This window comes from Podarcis liolepis (genome assembly GCF_965112155.1).
Source record: "Podarcis liolepis genome assembly, chromosome: 2".
In the NCBI taxonomy this organism is placed as follows: Eukaryota; Metazoa; Chordata; class Lepidosauria; order Squamata; family Lacertidae; genus Podarcis; species Podarcis liolepis.
The window spans coordinates 43444108-43459811 of NC_139555.1; the positions used below are offsets into that span (position 1 = coordinate 43444108).

The window sequence follows — 15704 nt, forward strand, 5'->3', positions numbered from 1 at the left end:
AGAGTGACCCAGATACCTCTTCACCCTCCAATTCAGGATACAGCACACTTTTTGATTCCACAGGGATGATCATCAATAAGCAGGGCTACTCTGCTGCAGCCAGGGCACGTGCACGAGTCACTGCTTTATGCCAGATGCTCCTCCTGGCAGTGACCTCGTCCCTGGCCCCACTTCACCATCTCTAAAAGAAAAAGTGCGTGAGCAGACGAGCAGTCCTATCTGGAACACACTAAATGGCACACCAATCAGCAGTCCCCAGTATCTAGAAGGAGGCTGCCATTTTGCCACATAGCAGCTGACAGGTTTGTGAGTTACCAGACACACTTTACTATATGTGTGTGTGCACATGCTTCCTTCTGTGTTTTGGGAGAGGGGTTATTTTTAGAATGAGAACACAGAATGTATAGTTTACAACTCTGCGTGTATAAATTCTCTCTCTCTCTCTCTCTCTCACTCACCCTCTCCTTCCTTGGAACAGAGAAGTGACAAAGTGAGAGCAACACATTGGACAGAACTGGCCAAAGTGGAAGCTCAAGTCCAAAGCATGGATTGAATAAGGCCCTTTGTAGTTTCCAGAGAAATGTGGGGTGTGTGACTTGGAACAGAAGGACATGCCTCCTTTCCCCCTTACCTCTGTTAATGTCTGAGGATCCCTTGAGTTGAAGCTGGCTAGGCAGGGTGCGGGAAGGAGAGATGTCCCCTGTCCCTTAAGTGCTGAGAAGCCAGGGGTTAAAAGTTAGGAATTCTAGGGAGTTCTGAGGTTGGTTTTGATCTTTTGTTCCACCCAAACCTCAGTATTCCTTCCTGCCTTGTCCTCATTCCTGTCTTCTTCCGGAGTGGCCAATCAGGATTGACCTTTGTTTCAGCCCCCCCCCCATCCTGAAGCAAATTAGCTACTGTATTAATTTCACAGGCAAAGATCTGCAAATGCCTAATCAAGCCAGGTGATTTGAAGTGCTGCAGTTGAGGGTTAGCTGGTGAGGCTCCATGAAGTTCATGCCATTCAGGGGGCTGGACAGAAATGAGCCTGTTCAGGTGTTTAAAGAATCTCTTAGTGGACCACAAGCTTAGCGTGAGTCAACAGTGTGATGCAGCAGCAAAAAAAACACTAATGCTATTCTAGACTGCATCAAAAGAATTATAGCGTCCAGATCAAGGGAAGTACTGAGCCTACGGCTTGCCGATCAGGAGGTCAGCGGTTAAAATCCCCACGATGGGGTGAGCTCCCGTTGTTCGGTCCCAGCTCCTGCCAACCTATCAGTTTGAAAGCACATCAAAGTGCAAGTGGATAAATAGGTACCGCTCCAGCAGGAAGGTAAATGGCGTTTCTGTGCGCTTCTCTGGTTCGCCAGAAGCGGCTTAGTCATGCTGGCCACATGACCTGGAAAACCTGTCTGCGGACAAACGTCGTCTCCCTCGACCTGTAAAGTGAGATGAGCACCGCATCCCCAGAGTCATTCGTGACTGGACTTAACTGTCAGGGGTCTGCCTTAGTCAGACCACACTTGGAATACTGTGTCTAATTCTGGGCACCACAATTTAAGAAGGATGTTAACAAGCTGGAACATGTGCAGAGGAGGGCAACCAAGATTATCAAGGGTCTGGAAATGAAGTCTTATGAGGAGCGCTGGAAGGAGCTGGGTATGTTTAGCCTGGAAAAGAGGAGACCGAGAGGAGATATGATAGCCACCTCCAAATATCTTAAGGATGGATGAGGGAGCATGCTTGTTTTCTCCTGCTCTGGAAGGTAGGACTTGAACCTATGGCTTCAAGCTACAAGAAATGAGATTCTGACTAAACATTTGGAAAAACTTTCTGACAGTAAGAGGTGGTGGACTCTCCTTCCTTGGAGGTTTTTAAGCAGAGGTCGGGTGGCCATCTGTCATGGATGCTTTAGCTGAGATTCCTGCATTGCAGGGGGTTGAACTAGATGACCTTTGGGGTCATTTCCATCTCTAAGATTCTATGATTCTATGTGAGGGGGCACACAAACCACATATAGGAGGTGCCTGAGCCTGGGAGCTCTGCCCCTAGCATCCCTGTGTAGACGACGACTCCTACTACTACCACTACTACTACTATTATACTACTAGAATGATGCAGAGTTGTTAGTGAACACAAGGCTCATATATGCGATACATGTATTAGAATCTTCTAATAGCTACCACTGTAGCTCATGACAATGTGGAACAGAACTGGGTAACCTGAAGGTTGGGGGAATAAAGCACATAAATCTGGCTATGATAAAAAGGCCAGGAAAATTGAGTCTGGTCTCCAATAAACTCCTGCATAATGCTACTAAGGACAAATTGATAGTGGCACCTGGCAAGATAACTGAGCCAGTGGAATAATCCAGGTCATACGTTGTGCAGACAGAGAATGGACAGTTAGCTCATACCTGTCAGCACATTCTCTTTCTGCGGAAGAGTGTGGCATCTGTTATTTCCCCCATTACTTTAATTTGAATCACATATTCAATTTAATCGTCTTTTTTTTTTTGGTGTGTGTTCTGATTTGTTTAAAGTGCTTCGATATGTTCTCCCCCCCCCCCATTTTCTAAACAAGCTAGCCCTATGTTCATATTGTTCACGGAAAACACGCCTACCATAGAAATGCAACTTCCATGTTTAAGGACAGTACAATACTCTGTATTTTTCCACTCTGTTACATCCAAGCAGGCTCACCGCATGGCCTACCAGTTTCTCCTTTACTGCTGTGAATTGCTGGGGGAGTTAAAGCCTTGTGTGCTGTTGCTGCTGCTGAGCTCAGTAAGAACAAACAGAGACAGGGAACAAAGGGAAGAAAAATAGTGATAACTTGAAATTTGGGGTAGACAGACACCAGTAGGGTGGAGAAACAGAGAAGTGGAGGTGACAGAGAAAGTGCAAAATGGGAGGACAGACCAAAAGAGAGAAAAGGGAAAGGTAAGAGATATGGGGGTGCAACGTTATGATGGTGATGCAGGGAGAGGAGAGTGCTATGGGGTGCAGATGAAAAGAAGGGTTCAGAAGAACCTATGCCTGGGATAACCGAAGGAATAGAGAGACCTCTAACAGCACAAAGAGAGAAAATAATACTTTGGTGTGTGCAGAGGAGAAAAAAGAGGGCAACAGAGACCTGGTGCCAAAAAGAACAGGGCAAAAATAAATACAGTGGCACCTCGGGTTACATACGCTTCAGGTTACATACGCTTCAGGTTACAGACTCCGTTAACCCAGAAATAGTGCTTCAGGTTAAAAACTTTGCTTCAGGATGAGAACAGAAATTTTGCTCTGGCGGCGCGGCAGCAGCAGGAGGCCCCATTAGCTAAAGTGGTGCTTCAGGTTAAGAACAGTTTCAGGTTAAGTACTTAACCCAAGGTACCACTGTAATATGCTATGAGGTACAGAAAGAAATGGGCTTGGCAGTGGTGGTGGGGAGACAGAGAATAGGTTAAAAAGAAAACATTAAAAATGTAGCAAAAATAATTCCTGGCAATTACTGTGGTGATGTGGGCCCCTTGCGTTAATCAGGAAATGTCAATGTCTCCCTCGGAGTGATCTGGATTGTATGCACCTGTTGTAGGCAGATACAGCAGGCAGGAGTCAGCAGCTCCTCCCCCTCCTTTTCAGGGCTGGAAACTTTGTGCTGCTCCTTTGCCACCCTCTTGATAAAGGGAAGGAAAGGAGGAGTCCTGCCCAGAAGAGGGAGAGGGAAGGCTGACTGGCAGGCACCCCACTGCAAGTAGAGCCCCACATCCCCTGGCTTCATGGGGGATTGTGAGTACTCCCAGAGTGATCTACTTGCCCGAACGTTGTCTCTCATGATCTTCCAGAATGTGCTCACAGCAGCAGGAAGCTTGTCCTTGCTTTACCAGAGCAAAAAATAAAAAAAATCTGCTTGGCAAATTGCAAAAGAAGGCTCATTGATTTCAACAGGAAAATGAAGCACGTGCTCAGCATCAGTCTCCCTTTGAAGATGTGAAAGTGCTTGACTTTGGTTGGATTGCATCCTCACTCTGTTTCTTGACCCTTCTTTTGTATCGGTGTGCAGTGCAAGATGAAACCGTTTTTTGTTTTTTTAAAGAACATATTGCAGCTATTTTTTCACTTCTTAGGTACAGTGTAAGTTTGTGCTTATTTTAAATCTTCTGTTGCCTTTTGTTCATTGCATACAGTTAAGATGCTTAATTCTTATGAAAAATGCACCAGTTATTGAGTTATCAAGGTGTTTGTGGTTGATTCTCTGTTTTAAACTCACCTATAAAATCTGTCCTTTTCATAAGATGTTTCCTTATTTAAAGAAGATGTTCAGTTTAGGCAAAAACCTCTGAACTAAAACTAACACATCTCATGTAACTAAAACTGTTTCTCATCCTACCAGTTTCTAGAGCTACTCTACAGAGAACGGTCCTCAATTCTGAAGGGCTGTCAGGCGAAGGCCCTCTGAGCGGTCCTGTCCAAATCTGGTTTAGAGCTAGAGGGAGAGTATCAGGGAGGGACTTGATGCTGCCCAACCACAGCAAACATCTGAACAGCAGACTGAACAGCCACACACAGGCCATGGCCTTCCCCCACGATGGTGAGATTTATTGTTTTTCTACTTAAACTGTAAGAATTATTTATAAATTTGAATCAATTCCTATAAATGACCAAATGTAAATTTGATGCAAACCTTTGTCCTCCTTTGCCCTCTTTTTTGGCATGGCATACACGGCCATGCCCTACACATCAGCATTTGAGCTTGGCCACATGGCTACTGACGTCTCTGTTGGTTTTAAGGAAATAATTGGTTTTCTATAGGCTTCTTTGAAACTCCTCAGAAAGGTGGCAGCCCCACCTTGTGAGAAAGACAGCCTTCGCTTCCACTGATGGCAGAGCTCCCCTTTCGAAAAGGGATGGCTGACACAGGCATCGCGGATGTCAACTTAGAATCCCTCCCCACTCTACAATAATCATGTTATTTTCAAGATTTGAAAGGAGGGCTCCTATTTAATTTTGGAAAGGGTGATATCCTGTATGCAAGTACAGTGGCGTAGCGTGGGGGGTGTAGGGGGGGCTGGCCGCACCGGGCGCAACATCTGGGGGTTAGGGTTAGGGGGCGCAAATCCACGGGTTAGGGGGCGCAAATTACTTGCCTTGCCCCGGGTGCTGACAACCCACGCTACGCCACTGTGCAAGTATAAAAGTAGCAAACATCAACCACCCCAGGCCCTGTGCTCCACTCTGAAGAAACCTTTTCCCTTATTCTTTCTTTCTTTCTTTCTTTCTTTCTTTCTTTCTTTCTTTCTTTCTTTCTTTTTCTTGGATGTGCACTTTATGACCTACTTTTATTTTAGGATGGAGGCAAACAGGCTCCCCCCTCAGCAAGCTCTCCTGCCTGCCCCAAGGGCCTTGTCTCCCTCCATGTTGTCAGAACCCACATAGGAAGCTGCCTTACACCACCTCAGACTATTTGCCCATCTAGTCCAGTATTCCCTCCGACTGGCAGCAGTTCTCCAGAGTCTCAAGCACAAGTCTTTCAAATTATCATTTGTATTTAGCTAAAGATAACCAAGGCAGACAAATAAGGCTCTGAGCTGCTGGATTCTTAGGACTTTTTTGGGCAGGGTGGGGTGTTGTGTGTAAGGTACACAGCGTTTGTTTTGTGGCTGTAAGGCATCGCCCGGAGATTAATTTCCTTCCTTTGTGGTTTCATGACAACTGACTTCCACGTCTGGTTTTCCCCACTGCCGTAACATTAAAGTGCTCACTAAAGTGTTTTTGTTATAAGTGAGCATTTCCACAGCATGAATTAAACAATTAAAACCGAGTCCTCTGAGGGCAGGATGGATCCAGCAATAATATATCAATTTTTAAGAAAAAGATGTGCTTGGAATGAACTGGTTTGGTTTAGCAAAATTCACTGAATTAGCTCAAAATCTCTGAACTACACCTGAAAATAGTCCCCATAATTGTCCAGTGCACACAGCATGACTTAAGTTCATTGAATTATTTCTAGTTCATCATAAAGTTTATTCTCTTGCATCTGTTTTTGACTTTGGGGGGCCTTTAAGCTTAAAGAGAGGAATTGGTAGGGGAAATAAACCAAACACTTCACGTTCTGCTCTGTGTGTGTGTGTGTGTGTGTGTGTGTGTGTGCGTGCCTTGATGCTTCCTTAGTCTTAAATATAGACTTTAAATATAGTTTATACTTCAGCATAGTAGCTTGTAACATTCTGAAGTCTGGGTGCAGGGAGGGATGCAACAAATCATTTGAAACAATTTGAATCGAACTGCGAACTGAATGTGAACTGAACCAGTTTATTTCATAAAGGAACAAAAGTGAACTGGAATTAGTTCCTTTTGGGACATGTCAACCTTGAACTAGAACTAGTTCCTTTTTAAAATGAACCTCCCCAGTTCTGCAATGGCTACACGAGGCTCGAGACCAAGCAAAAAGGGTAGGGGAGAAAGAGAACACTTCCCTTCTCATCTGTCCCACATGCCGTGATGGGAGTGGTTGTGCACCTTTATAGATCCGTAATGTGAGAAACCACATGGCGAATAATGGACTATGATTCACTTTAAGAGACATATTAGGGAAACACATTCGCCCTTAGTAGCTTATCATGTATTTTTCTCTCCAGTACTCTCAAATATACTGTTGTGTGCTCAGCTGGCTTGATCACTGTGAATGAGTGGTCAAGTCCTTGATAAAGGAATGTTAATGTTCTTTAATGATTGTGGATGGTCTCCTGAATAAGCCATTCCATTTCACAGGTGGGGTATGAGATGAGCTTTCTCTGCACCTCTCCACAGGCAGTGGTGCAGCTTCCCACTGTTTCTCTGGACCTGCTGCCTATTTTTAGGTATTTGCTTGCTTCCAGTAGGTGCTGCTAATATTATTTGTAGATAAAACAAATATTACAAAGACAGCAGAAATTGCCTTTACTCTCTCATGGAATTCTGTCGTGCTGCCCCTCTTTCCGCCTTATGCTGAATCCGACCAAGGTTTCAAGCAGGAGTCTTCCCTAGCCCTACCTAGAGATGGCGAGGATCAAACCTGAGACCTTCAGCATTCAAAGCATACCATTTATGATTCAGCTAGTATCTGCAGTGGATTTGAATTGATTTTATATGTGTGCTGTTGTTATTTTCCAGCTATTTATATGGAAAGGCCTACTTGCTTTTTTATTTTAAAGGTTGTTTTAACTGTTTTTATATATGTAACTGTTTTATATATATACACCGATTATATTGTAAATCGCTTGAGAATGCGTCATGGGAAGTGACTCAAAAATGAAATAAATAAATAACAGCTTTGACCTTTCCTAAGCGAGGAGATTGTAATAATACAATCACATCCCTGGTCTATTTCCCCACCCCCACCCCACCCGCTGCAATATACAGTTTAGAATATTTGTGGAGTAAAAGTTCCGCTCTCAGGAGGAAAAGGAGGGGGTGATATGTCATGGTTGCTTAATGTTAAGTTTCACTGGTTTCTCCCTCACGCCCACCTCCCCTGCATAGATTGAAACAGATCAGTAAAGATTAATTAGTAAAGATTTGCTTCCACCTCCTTAACTGAAATCGCAACTCACAATAAGGATATGAGAACTCACTTTACGGCTTTGCGTTTGTGTTGCACCTACAAGGTGATGATGTGGAGGTATGCAGCAAGACATGGGATGCTTCAGGACGGGGGTGGGGGTGGGGGGAGGGCTTAAGTTGCAAATGAGACATTGAGATATTGCAAATGCTTTGTTGGCAGCAGACTTTTTTCACTGACTGAATTTCCTCTGGAGAGGGTAAATCCAGATTAAAGTGGGGGTGGCGGGGGTGGAATACAGGCTGGTGTCTTGATGTCAATGACATCATGTGTACACTGCAAAAACTATCAGGCATGAGGAGTACTGATCCCACAATAAACACCTACCCAGAAGCACCCTAGGAAACCTGCACTATGACTGGGAGGCACATGTTTCCTTGTGCACAGGTGTGCAGATGCATGTAGTACAGTACCTGTAAATGTTGCATTGCTCAAAGATGCAGGGTGGTGGGTAGGTGACATTCCACGGAGGTGCAATGTATTGTATGTTAGATAACATTACCCAGTTTCAGAAGAATGACCCTATCCCTTGCTATTCTTCACCAGGTATATCTATGAACATTTCCCCCTTCCAACAGACTTTTATTTCATGAGGCAGACAGTGTTCTTTATTTTTATTTTGTTTAAAAACTGCTGATCTGTCTCCTTTTTGGTAATTGTTTTATATTGTTTAACACAACTGTAATGTCATGTATGCGGCAAAGTGCCCTGAGTTATGTTTTTTGGTTTTTGTTTTACACCAGGAGGATGAGATACAAATGTTTGAATAAAACGATATGGGAAAAATTGCAAGGCTTTGCAGAAGAGTATATAGTTCAGGTATTGCCTTTTGCTTATGACTTTAATGAATTAATATCGCACACAGATGTACTGTTTGCAGAGAGCCAGAAATGCAGCCTTGCAGACCCTGCAGATTCGGGGAGGGGAGGCAAATCCACGAGAAGCAGCCTCTATTTCTTTTTAATTAAACTCTTCAATCAACCCCCCCCTTTTCCCTTTTCCCTACTCCCAAGGCTCTTCCATTAGTGTTTCCCTCCCTGCCTTACTAATGGCCTTGCAGGCCCTTCCCTGTTATAACTCTCCCTGCCGCCCCACCTCTGGGTTTTGCCACTCTCCCCTCCTACAACTGTATTTCCCAGCCCACGCTGCTCAGAGCATGATTTACGAGAAGGCAACGCCAATTCCAGTCTGGCAGGAGAGTCGGGTACCACACTGGCTGAGAGAATGGCGCCGGTGCCAGGCCAGGGGGGAGCCCAGAGGGTGCAGCTTCCCAGAAAGAAGGTCGAGTGTGGAGGGAGGGGGACTGCTTGGCCAAACACAGCAGCAGCAGCAGCAGCCACAAGCTCTGCAGGAGCAGAGAAAACTGAGCAATGGCATCAGGTCCAGCATTCCTTCCATCCCGCCCATCTGTCTGAGACAGAAGCAGAAGGGGAATCCTGCATGCATGCAAGCAAGCAAGCAAACAAACAAAAAACACGACAACAAGGTGGCAGGCAAGCTCCCTTCTGCCCCGAGTGCTTGTTTCTCTCCTAAAAGGCACTCTTAACATATAGGTGGTGCCTTGCACCGTTGAGCTGCTAGGCCGTGACAGAGACACAGATTTCACAAGCTGCCCCCATTTCTTCAGCTCCGTTCTTAATTGCTCATTCACTCCCATGGAGACACATTTATCTTAAAGCATCAGTGGAGGCAAAAGATGCAGAGGGTGACAAACAGAGACTCCTCCTCTCTCGGCAAGCATAAAGGAGACATTGCAGAGCTGAGATTCGCGGCAGGGCTCCCTCCCTGGTGCTCTCATGTAGGATGATGCTCCCTCCAGCTCAGAGAACCGAGGCCCCTGGGAATGCGCTGCACGTCTGCACAAACACAGCCCACTGCAGGGCGGGAAACTGTCCATCCTTGAGACAAGGTTCTGCCACCTGTGGGCATGAGGAGGAGCTAGTGTGCCTTTCTCGGCTGAGAGCCCTTCATATTCTCTTGTTTCTCGCCTGCCTCTGGAGCTGCCCCGCTGCCGCACAACGCATCCATCAATTGTTTGCCACCAGAGGAAGCACAAAGGTAGGGCACAGCCAGTAGACACAGGTTCAAATCTCACCCACTCAGCCATGAAGCTCACAAGCCTCTCCGATTAGCCTTCCTCACAGGTTTGTTGTGAATACAGAATTGGGTGGGAGAGTGGGAGGACCGTGTGCATCCACCCTAGACTCCTTGGAGGAAAAGTGAAATAAAAATGTAATGCTCTATAAAGCACAGAGAGTGGGGAGGCATAACTCAGTGGCAGACAACTGGCTTTAAACATAGAGGGTTCCAGGTTTTATCCACAACATCTCCAGTTAAGGTGGGGAGATCTAAGACTTGGGGGGCTGAATGTGGTTCCCCAGGCCTCTCTAACTGACCCAGGACTCTCCCCCTTTCCCAGGACACTCCCCCTCTCCCCAGGCGGCACCCCCTCACCGCCCTGCTTCGCACACTCCTTGGGTATTTTTGCCTGGCTGGAATGTGTCCTTGAATTCCGATCATGTCTCTTGCTTGCCTAGATGAAGGATAGAGGTGTGTAGAAACTAGCTTGCTGTATGACGGTCATTCCTCCACACACTTTTGCCCCTGGCCCTGCCTACCCCTGGCATGTGGCCTCTGGAAGGCTGCTCAGAAGGGAATGCAGCTGCCCTCAGGCTGAGAAAGGTCCCTCACCCCTGAGTTAAAGGGAGCAGAGCAGGAAAAAAGCCCTGCCTGAGGCAGCTGCCAGTAAGCAGGCAGGGAGAAGCAATGGCCTGGCTCACCTTAGCCTGTTTCCTGTCTGTGTTTGAATACTAAGCCGACTAGAGATCAGGCATCTTTGAAAGCCGAAACCCATCCTGAATAGGGTTTGTTGGGTGCATGGCGGAGACCGCAAGCACGCTTAGGTCCCTCTCAGCCCAGTGGAAAGCCTGACTGGGAGCAATGAACCAGCACACCTGATCCCCAGGATTACAGAGGTCTGGACTGGATCCAAGACTCCCTCTGGAGACTCCTGCATCTTTTAAGACAGCCACTACTGTCTCCTTCACATGCAGGGCTACAGCTGCATCGCTGCTGCTCCTGGATATGGACGTCTTGCACGCCTTCCCTTTTCCCTCTGGCGCAGGTGATGAGTGCTACCTTCTGCAGAAAACTGCCTTCTCTCTCTCTCTCTCTCTCTCTCTCTCTCTCTCTCTCTCTCTCTCTCTCTTCGAAGGGCTCCCTGAACCAGGGCTATCCCTGATGGCTGAAGCCCAGGATGCCTCTCCAGGGATGCAATCCTGCTTTTTGCATTAATAATTTACACCGTGTTGTTCAGCTAATAATGGCCTTTCCTTGTGATTAGCTCACTTAATGGGCTAAAATTGGCAAGAGAACAATGGGGCTTTAATCTTCCTGGGGAGCGTGGCGGGGGGGGGGGGAGGTGGGAGGAGAAGAAATACATTTCCTAGATCTTCTGCACTTGTGGAATATTTCGCTGCCCCTGTCTCTGGCAAGAGGAGAGGGGCAAATGGGCTTGCAGGTGCCAGAGACCCCTCCTCCAAGCACATCATCCTCAGCCTGTGTGTGTGTTCCAAGTCCTCTGGCTGTAGGAAAATGCCCTGCAATATATTTCTCTGATTACAGGTCTGAAGCATCGAGAGCTCCTGGCTGCCCTGGCCAGGTTGTGGCATGCATTGCCCATACCTGCCTCCCATCCTTCTCAATCACTTCTCAATCAGTGTTTTGATACCGCCCTCTGTTCTCCAGAAGTGCAGTATAAGAACAGTCTGCTTTCATCCTCGGTGATCCATTAGTAGCGGATGCCCCATGCACATCACAGACCAGCAGTTAGGAAGAAGAGAAGAAGAAGAGGAGTTTGGATTTGATATCCCGCTTTATCACTACCCTACGGAGTCTCAAAGTGGCTAACCTTCTCCTTTCCCTTCCTCCCCCACAACAAACACTCTGTGAGGTGAGTGGGGCTGAGAGACTTCAGAGGAGTGTGACTAGCCCAGGGGTCTGCAACCTTTAAGACAAAAAGAGCCACTTGGACCCGTTTCCGAAGAAAAAACAACAACTGGGAGCCGCAAAACCATTGCAACATTTAAAACAAATATATCTCTGGAGCCACGATCTGACAGCGGGCGGGAAGGTGACATCGGGATGGTGCGTGACTAACGCACACACCGCCTCCATGCGACGTCACAGCCAGTACAGCGCCCGCCACAGTGAGGAGTGTCGGGGCGCACAATGCGCCTCCTCCCCTCGCTAGTATCCGCCCCGGAGCCGCAGCAAAGATGTAAAAGAGCCACATGCGGCTCCGGAGCCGCAGGTTGCAGACCCCTGGACTAGCCCATGGTCACCCAGCAGCTGCATGTGGAGGAGTGGAGACGCGAACCCGGTTCCCCAGATTACGAGACTGCCGCTCTTAACCACTACACCATACTGGCTCCCAGAAGCAGCATGAAGGAGGAGACAAACAGAAATGGTGGCCTCCTTTCCCAAAGACCTCCTTTGGTGTATTAATCCCACTGGCAGGTGCAGGTGGCATTGGCTACTGGAACAGGGGCAGCTTTTGTTTGCAGCAACCGCCTTAAGAACCATAGGAGGAGGCAGTTGTTTCTTAGGGGGCCATTGCCACCGGGGGAAACTCGTTTCGGAGAGGCGGTGGCCACAATCATTCTGAAAGGGCAAGGCCTGCACTCCCTGGTAAACATAAACGCCGCCTGAAGTCCCGAGTGGCTTTGCATTGGCTTTATCCGTCAGTGTGTGCTTGAATTCCTGATCTCCACTTCCCGGTCTCTCTGTTCCTCTGACCTGCCTGTCTCTAGCTTCATTGCTACTCCCTGCTTTCTGCTCCGCTTGACAGACTCCTTGGCTGTGACCTTGGCTCTGCTTGACTCTGACTTTGGCTCCCCCTCTTGCATTGGTTTCTGTGTTTGAACTGTCTTCCTGGCTCCTGACCCCATTTCTCTGCACAGTTCTCAAAGAGGCTCACAGCTGACACACAATGGCACCAGCCCTGAATAGGAGTCCCAGGTCCCACTTTGATTAGACTAGCTCGGCTCAGTTTTCTTTCCTGAGGTGGGGGCAGAAACAAGGAGGCACCAGCCGCCTGCCCACCCCAGAAGCTCCCTTCTCCTATGCCAGCGATGAGCAGACTTCAGCCGTTGATTTTGTACTATGTCCAAACAATGCTACAGTAGTATAGCAGGCAAGGAGCAGATAGAATCATAGAATCATGGAATTGTAAAGTTGGAAGGGACCCCGAGGTTCATCTAGTCCAACCCCCTGCAGTGCAGGAATATGCAGCTGTCCCATATGGTGTTCAAACCTGCGACCTTGGTGTTATCAGCACCATGCTCTAACAAATTGAGCTGTAGAATTAAATAATAGGGTGCCTCTGAGCCTAGACCAGGAAGCTGTTTTTAGTACTAGAATTGAGCTCACAGTCTTTTCACATAAATATCCACTCCTGGTTCCCCTCCCCAAGCTTTATTTGCTTCGGCAGCCTAATTTAGGACACACACACACACACACACACACACACACACGTATTTATGTTGTTGCTAATCTACTGGAGGCTCCAATACTTTGGCCACCTCATGAGAAGAGAAGACTCCCTGGAAAAGACTCTGATGTTGGGAAAGGTTGAGGACACAAGGAGAAGGGGACAACAGAGGACGAGATGGTTGGACAGTGTTCTCAAAGCTACAAACATGAGTTTGACCAAACTGCGGGAGGGAGTGGAAGACAGGAGTGCCTGGCATGCTCTGGTCCATGGGGTCACGAAGAGTCGGACATGACTAAACAACAACAGTCTACTGGAAACTACCCAGAGATCTGACACCAGTTGCTGGAAACTGCAGGAGGGGAGGGTCTGCTTGAGCTCAGGTTCTGCTTGCTGTTTCCCACAGGCATCTAGTTGGCCCCCATGAGAACAGGATGCTTAACGAGATGGGCCCTTGGTCTGATCTGGCAGGTTCTTCTTGTGCTCTTCACTGTGCCCACCCCTGTTCTAAGCTACCAAACCCATTTCCTCCTGTAACCAACTAACACTATTTCCCTGCACCATGTCTTCCCTCACCATCTCCAACTAATGCCATTGCCACAACTGTAAGCATGTTTGCCTGGCTGTATATCCCAAGGGTGGGAAAGAACTGGCCTGGGCTGTGGGGTGGCGGGGGTTGTAGTAAGTGGAAAGGAGAGGATGCAAGCAAGAAATGCAAGGAAGGACACCCTTCTCCAGGTCCTGCTCCTCACCCTCCTTGAGTGCTTGTGCCTGGCTGAAATGTTTCCTTGAGCTCTTGCTTGCCTGCCTGGAGAAGCGGGGGTCTGTTTGTTTATTAGTAGTTTCTAGGATTGTATGCTTGGAATGTAGGCAATTGAACTAAGAGCAGATCCATACTGTGCACTGAAAGCAAATCCAGTGCATATTTAAAGCGTGTTACTTTCCGCAAAGAATCCTGGAAACTGTAGTTTGTTAAGGATGCTGGGAGTTCTGTCTCTGTGAGGGGGGGAACTACAGCTCCCAGGATGCTTTGTGGGAAGTACTGTGCTTTCATTGTGTGTTGGACGTGCTTCAAATGTATGCTGTGGATCTGACCAATCACACCTGCTGCTCCATCCACTTTTGCTCCTGCCACACCCCCACACCCCACTGATACGCAGCTCCTGAAAGGTTGTCAATGAGGAAACAGCCTGGGGGCTGAACAACTTCCTCCACCCTGATACATCCCACTGAACTGAGCAGGAGTGGGGGGGGGGACTTACTTCTAACATGCTGAGAATTTAGTTGTAACTCTCTCTTTTCACATCACAAAAAGATCCCTTGCAGCATTAAGAGAGTGAGAGATTCTTGTGATATAAAAAGAGACTCTCCCCTCCCGCAGAGTCTCTCCCCTCCCGCAGTCTCTACTTAACTGTAGATCCCAATCATTAACCCAGTGATTCAGTTGTCATTGTTACCTCAGCTAGCTGGCAGATAATTCTCACTGCCCCCAGAGTCTAACCCTAGAACAACTGTAAATAAGTGAAGCAGTCTCCTCTTTTAAGTACCGTAACTTCTATGGTAAGTAACTGAGCTGAGAAATCACTGTGTTTGTGCAAAACTCATCAGACAATCCCATAATAACCTATTGAGGCCAGGACTCAATGGCCACAGTAATGGCAAACTATTTATGCTGGCTAAATAGTGATTTGAAGGAAGCTGAAAGGAGAGGACATAAGGAAGAAATGCATGGAGAAAACAGCTGCTTCAACTGCATGGCTGCACCAAACCCTTCAGAAAACAGCATTTTTGGGCTGATGCCTTACTGGTGGAAAGCGGGCAGAGAAATATGGGATGTGTCTCCTTCCCCAGTACAGACAAACCCCAGTTCCATAGTGGTTCAGATTACTTGCGCCACAAATCCATCTAGCCTCATATAAATGTTCAATTGCAGGGGGAGGGAGAGTCTTAGAAGAGGCACCCTGAGCTCCACAGACTCATAAGATGTAGTCCATCCATTTCTTCGAAGGTCTTTCCTTCAGCTCCAGTTTCATAGACTCCCATGGGCCAGAGACAGCCCTCTCTTCTTCCCACTGCAGGGCACTTCCAGCAATGCACGGAGACCCTCCCTGATTTCGAGGGAACCGCAAACCCTTCTGAGACTCTGACCTACATTCTTTCATTCCAAGGACATCTTTGGAAGGCACCAGGGCACTTAGCTTTCACATCTCACATTACTTAGCACCAGGCGCCATCTTTCCTCATATCTCCAACACCCTTCTTAATTACTCTTCATACCATCATTTTTCATGGAAATCCATTTCTCTCAAGGCAAATGTGAAGGTGAAAGGTTACAAAGTATTGAAACAAAACTCCCATCCTCAAGGGGAGGGGAAAGAAGGAATTCCCCATCAGGTCTGACCTTCCTCCCCACTGAATTTAACAGCACACACACACACACAAGCACTTTTTCTCAGAGTAAACTTAATTTTGAGATTTGGATTCAGCAGGTTAAAATTAGCTCAGTTTGTTAATAAGTCCTGTACCTAGATTGCTAAAGGACTGTGGAAATTTGAGTTCTTGAGGGAGAAAATATTCAGGCACCTCTTCCATTGATATATAAATATATAATACATTTGAATGGCATTTGTTGCCAGTTATTGGC

At 47.2% G+C, this 15704-nt stretch overlaps 2 long non-coding RNA genes across 2 annotated transcripts in view; one reads left to right on the plus strand and one right to left on the minus strand.

Annotated features, from left to right (window-relative positions):
* Positions 1 to 15704, minus strand: part of LOC310700844 — a 116666-nt gene continuing 100962 nt past the window's right edge. Inside the window, exon 4 of the long non-coding RNA XR_014522867.1 lies at positions 1 to 179. This is a non-coding gene — a long non-coding RNA (uncharacterized lncRNA). The remainder of the gene's footprint in view (positions 180 to 15704) is intronic.
* Positions 3960 to 11487, plus strand: LOC310700847. The gene is made up of 4 exons (XR_014522871.1): positions 3960 to 4096; positions 4363 to 4560; positions 8313 to 8388; positions 11194 to 11487. It is a non-coding gene; the product is annotated as an uncharacterized lncRNA (long non-coding RNA).